We start from the raw sequence: 6,000 nt of genomic DNA, 5'->3' as shown, positions 1-6,000 counted from the left end.
GGTCGCTTTGCCCGCCCTAGGCTGCCTTCCTGGTTTCCAGTCCTGGGTGGCGGCACCTCCTCTGGGGCCAGGGTGCTGGGTGGGGTCCTGGGCGCTTTGGGGTTGCTTCTGGCCTGCAGACACCATCTGGGCAAGGGTGAGGATGGCAGGACTGGACTCCTAAACAGCCCAGGGGCCACCGTCAAGGAGCAGTGGCCTTAGGCCTGGGCATCGAGTTCAGATCTCACTGAGGGGCAGATAAAGGGTGATGATGAAGTTGGGTGGAAATTCTGACCTGTGGCCAATGGCCCAACACTTCAGGGCCCCAGTTTCCTTGTCAGGAAAATGGGGGATAATAACAGCCTTTACTAGTAGAAGGATTTTTGTGAGAATCAAATGAGCCAATTAAGGGAAATCACTTGGCATTGTAAGTACTACATAAGTGGAAGCTATTATTAATAATGCTGCTACACCAGCACTCCAAAGCCACGTTCGGCAAACATGCTCCCTCAGTCCACTTCAACATCCTGACTTCCCACACTATTTATTCTTAGAGGTTCTGAGTGGAGCCACAGAATTACACAACACACACAACATGAGTCCCCTAGTCCTTTGATTGACAAGAATAAAACACTTCTCCTAGCCACCTTGCAGATCAGCGCCTAGGTCATTTGTCATTTCTTAGAGCTCCATGACGAGGCTGAGGAGCTGCTAAGAGGACACTTGAATGCCTGGAGCAGAATTCCTTAATTCCTTCCTTCCTTCCTTCCTTCCTTCCTTCCTTCCTTCCTTCCTTCCTTCCTTCCTTCCTCCCTCCCTCCCTCCCTCCCTCCCTCCCTCTCTTCCTCCCTCCCTCCCTCCCTCCCTCCCTCCCTCCCTCCCTCCCTCCCTCCTTCCTTCCTTTTTAAACATATACTTATTGATTTTAAGTGAGGAAGGAGAGAGAGACAGAAACACCAATGATGAGAATCATTGATCGGCTGCATCCTGAACATTTCACACTGGGGATCGAGCCCAAAACCCGGGTATGTACCCTGACCAGAATGGAACGGTGACCTCCTGGTTCATAGGTAAATGCTCAACCACTGAGCCACGCCGGCTGGGCCAGAATATCTTTCTTTTAAGAAGCAGTCATATTTTCAAGAATCACCCATTAATTCCAAAATATAATATCTTTTTTAAAAATATATATTTTTATTGATTTTCTTACAGAGAGGAAAGGAGAGGGATAGAGAGCTAGAAACATCAATGAAAGAGAATCATCGACCAGCTGCCTCTTGCACACCCCCAATGGGGATGTGCCCGCAACCAAAGTACATGCCCTTGACTAGAATCGAAAATGGGACCTTTCAGTCCGTAGGCTGATCCTCTACCACTGAGCCAAACCAGTTTCGGCCAAAATATAATATTCTTGTAGCAATTACAAGAGAGGGAGAAAGTTAATGATTTGGAAGCCAACAAAGTCATGATGAAGTACTACAGTGATTCTGACTTGTTTTTCTCCCCCTTCAGGGCAAAGGACAGTAGATTCTAGGTTGGGAGTGACACTGTTGCCCCAGGCTTTCACAACTTTTCTTCACTTGGAGAAACTGATTCACTTTTCATCCTCTCCATCCCACCAGCAGCTTTACTAAGGTTCTACAGGGCAAGTTCCAACACAGCATGCTATGCTGATAGATCCATGGCAGCCGTGACCAACTGGGTGGTCAGCCAGGCAGCTTGGAGAAAAGGGTTAGTGGGGAGGGAAGTGCTTCCACCTCAATGACAGCCACTGAGATTTTAAAAAGTATTTAGGAAATATATTAATTTAGGTTATGTAGCACTACTATCTACTGTGGTAGATAAATTTCAACATCTCTTGGGCTTAACACGACATAAGTTAGTTCTCCTATTATATGTCAAAGCAAGTGGCAGGTGGGAGGAGTCTGCTCCATTCAGTCGCTCAGGGGTCCAGTCTGGTAGTGGCTCTGCCACTGTAGTTCCTCATCTGGAACACATGGCTTCTGAGAAGCTTTGGAAAAGCAAGGGATGGAGAATGATCACCTTATTTTTTTACTTCCTTAAATCAGAAGTATGACATACTTTTTCTGATCATTGTCTGTTGGCTGAAACTAGCCACATGGTTCTATTGAGAGGAAGGCTATGAAATGTAGGGGAGGTGAACACTAATCTTCCTGCCACACCAGGCCCGGAGCAGCAGCTGCCTGGCTGGGAGCAGCCAGGCCCGGAGCAGCTGGGTCTGGTGTGGCCAGGCCCGGAGCAGCCGGGTCTGGTGCGGCCAGGCCCGGAGCAGCGACTGCCAGGCTGGGAGCGGCCAGGCCCGGAGCAGCCGGGTCTGGTGCGGCCAGGCCCGGAGCAGCGGCTGCCAGGCTGGGAGCGGCCAGGCCCGGAGCAGCGGCTGCCAGGCTGGGAGCGGCCAGGCCCGGAGCAGCCGGGTCTGGTGCGGCCAGGCCAGGAGCAGCGGCTGCCAGGCTGGGAGCAGCCAGGCCCGGAGCAGCAGCTGCCAGGCTGGGAGCGTCCAGGCCCGGAGCAGTCGGGTCTGGTGCGGCCAGGCCTGGAGCAGTGGCTGCCAGGCTGGGAGCGGCCAGGCCCGGAGCAGCAGCTGCCGGGCTGGGAGCGGCCAGGCCTGGAGCAGCCGGGTTGGGTGCGGCCAGGCCTGGAGCAGCGGCTGCCAGGCTAGGAGCGGCCAGGCCTGGAGCAGCGGCTGCCAGGCTGGGAGCGGCCAGGCCCGGAGCAGCCGGGTCTGGTGCGGCCAGGCCCGGAGCAGCGGCTGACAGGCTGGGAGCGGCCAGGCCCGGAGCAGCGGCTGCCAGGCTGGGAGCGGCCAGGCCCGGAGCAGCGGCTGCCAGGCTGGGAGCGGCCAGGCCCGGAGCAGCCGGGTCTGGTGCGGCCAGGCCAGGAGCAGCGGCTGCCAGGCTGGGAGCAGCCAGGCCCGGAGCAGCAGCTGCCAGGCTGGGAGCGTCCAGGCCCGGAGCAGTCGGGTCTGGTGCGGCCAGGCCTGGAGCAGTGGCTGCCAGGCTGGGAGCGGCCAGGCCCGGAGCAGCAGCTGCCGGGCTGGGAGCGGCCAGGCCTGGAGCAGCCGGGTTGGGTGCGGCCAGGCCTGGAGCAGCGGCTGCCAGGCTAGGAGCGGCCAGGCCTGGAGCAGCGGCTGCCAGGCTGGGAGCGGCCAGGCCCGGAGCAGCCGGGTCTGGTGCGGCCAGGCCCGGAGCAGCGGCTGACAGGCTGGGAGCGGCCAGGCCCGGAGCGGCCAGGACCGGAGCAACCGGGCCCAGAGCAGCCGGGTCGGGTGCGGCCAGGCCTGTAGCAGCAACAGCCAAGTCCAGAGCAACTAGGTCGGGAGCGGCAGTGACCAGACCCGGAGCAGCTGGTTGTGGAACGAACCAGAGCAACAGAGGCCAGGCCCGGAGCAGCCAGGCCCGAAACAGCTCGCTCCTCGCCTGTCCCTGCCCACGGCTGCCTCTCAGACATGGCTGGAAACTTTTGCGGGAACTTGAGGGTCTGCTGAATCAAGTGATGAAGGCTTAGATCTGGATGTGTTGAGTTAGTATAGCGCTGGGGTGTTGATCTGTGAGTGCCTTGGGTGGGGCCTGGATGAGGCTGGTTGACCTATTTGGAAATGTCTTTTGTGTGAAGTGTATCATTGGGCATGTGGAGGTATTATTGATATGAGAAAATGCTAAGTAACAGATTTTCTATCTGAAAAGGGATTTACTATCGGGGAAAGGGAGGGAGGAAGAGACTGAACATAAACTGTGCACCTATGGATGAGGACAATGAGGGATGGGGAGGGGGCAGAGGGTGGGGTGGGAACCTGGTGGAGGGGGGAAGAAATGAGGAACCTTTGTAATAATATGAACAATAAAGATTGATTTAAAAAAAAAAAAAATCTTCCTGCCACAGACTGAGATACTACGATAAACCGAACTTGGAGCTGTTATTTTAGTTTATCAATTACGGTTCAGGAAACAAAGTCTAGGAGCCATTATAGAGTTAAAAAAAAAATTATTGATTCATTGATTTGAGAGAGACAGAGAGAGAGAGAAACATCAATTTGTTGTTCTATTTACTTATGCATTTATTGGTTGATTCTTGTATGTGCCCTGACTGGGCTTTGAACTATAACCTTGGTGTATGGGACAATGGTCTAACCAATTGAGTTAGCCAGCCAGGGCTATACACTATTTACTAAAGGTTATCACTTGATGTGTAGCATTGCAATAGAAAGAAAACAGCCTTGGCTGGAGTGGCTCAGTTGGTTGGAGCATTGTCCCGTGCACTGAAAGGGCACAGGTTCAATCCCTGGTCAGGGCAGCACATGCCTAGGTTGTGGGTTTGATTCTTGGTAGAGGTAAGGGCTTGAAGCAATGGATCGACCTTTCTCTCTCACATTGATATTTCTCTCACCTTCTCCCTCTCTTTCTAAAATCAATAAAATCATATATAATAAATAATGATATAAAAAAAAGAAAGAAAACAGAACACCTCAGTACCAGCTAGAATATATGCCAAGTCATATCAGCCACTGAAGTGCGGCACATGGAGCAAATTAATAGGCCACAAACTCCAAAGGGGCAGCTAAAGCAGTTGTGGGAGGAGAGAGGAGCTCCTCAAAGAAGTCTGGTACTCTTGATCTTTCATAGAAAAACAGACGGGAGTGGTTCCAAGTGTATCTATATACATATATACACAGTAGGAAAAAAATAACAAATGAATATAATAAATAAAAGACCCCCTTTGGGCAAATGCTAAAATGTTAAATGTTTTAAAGACACTCCCCAACAAACATACATAGTTTAGAAAAGTGATTTTAGAATGGATAACAGGAAGTACCATGTTATAGTGGTTAGGAAATGTATTTATCATGTTTTCATCATATTTCATGAATGCCTCTGATATATAAGACACTATATAAGAAATGTTTAAGCTATGAGGTTTACAGTCTCATTTATGAATTTTAAAAGATAGGCTTTAGATAAGTAGATAGTTAATCTTTTATTTTACTCAATGGCATTTATTGCTACCACGTTCAAGGCAATTTGCAGAACATAAAAATGAACCAAACCTAATTCCAACCCTAAGGAGATTTTGGACAAGGCTGTTATGATCAAGCTCAACCTTGTTGTCCCACCAGCCACCTTTACTTACTAAAACCAGGAAAGCTATCAAGCTGGTAAAATGGCTCACCAGGCTGGTCCTTTGGCCTTATTTGGGTTGTTTATTTAGACTTGCTAATTTGAATGATGGGTTGTTGATGGCATTGAGCATCTCATAGCTGGAAAGATGAATTGAGGCCCTCTTTCTGCAATTCTGTTGAAAAATTGAAATATTTTCAGAAATGGAATAATTATGATACACGCAAACTTTCTAAGTTGTAGTGTTATTTTTTTAGATTCTAGCTTCCTTAGCTAAAAGTTTTATCTCAACCTTCAGTCGCAATAGACATATTGAGTGATGTTAAAAAACAAAGTTGATGAAGATTAAAAAAAAACACCAAAAAACAAAGTTGATTGAAGAATACAGTATGTGCCAAAGTATTACCTACTTTTCAGTGTCAGGACCTACAGCTAATTTTTCTCCTCCCCACCCTTTTTCTTTATTACCCACACTACCTATGACAAATATAATTAAAGAATGCATTAGGGAAAAATAAGTTTATTCAGAAGTTTCTCTTTTTCATCAATTTTTAAACTACTATTTATAGGCAAGAATAATGATGTTTTTGGGTGAACCACAGAGAGATTTGTAGTTTACTATTTAAATAAACTGTAGGATTTGGAGATTGGCTAAGACTTTATGGATGATGTAAAATAACTCCCTGGATTTATTTAATCTATTCATTGATTTAACAAATATTGACTGAGCATCTACTACCCTGTTTCCCCAAAAATAAGACAGTGTCTTATATTAATTTTTGCTCCCAAAGATGCGCTAGGTCTTATTTTCAGGGGATGTCTTATTTTTCCATGAAGAAGAATACGGTACACATTTATTGTTAAATGAAAATAAAGGAGAATTATTACC

Source organism: Pipistrellus hanaki (assembly GCF_964339955.1).
Source record: "Pipistrellus hanaki genome assembly, chromosome: 14".
In the NCBI taxonomy this organism is placed as follows: domain Eukaryota; kingdom Metazoa; phylum Chordata; class Mammalia; order Chiroptera; family Vespertilionidae; genus Pipistrellus; species Pipistrellus hanaki.
Note: the sequence above shows the minus strand (reverse complement) of the source record.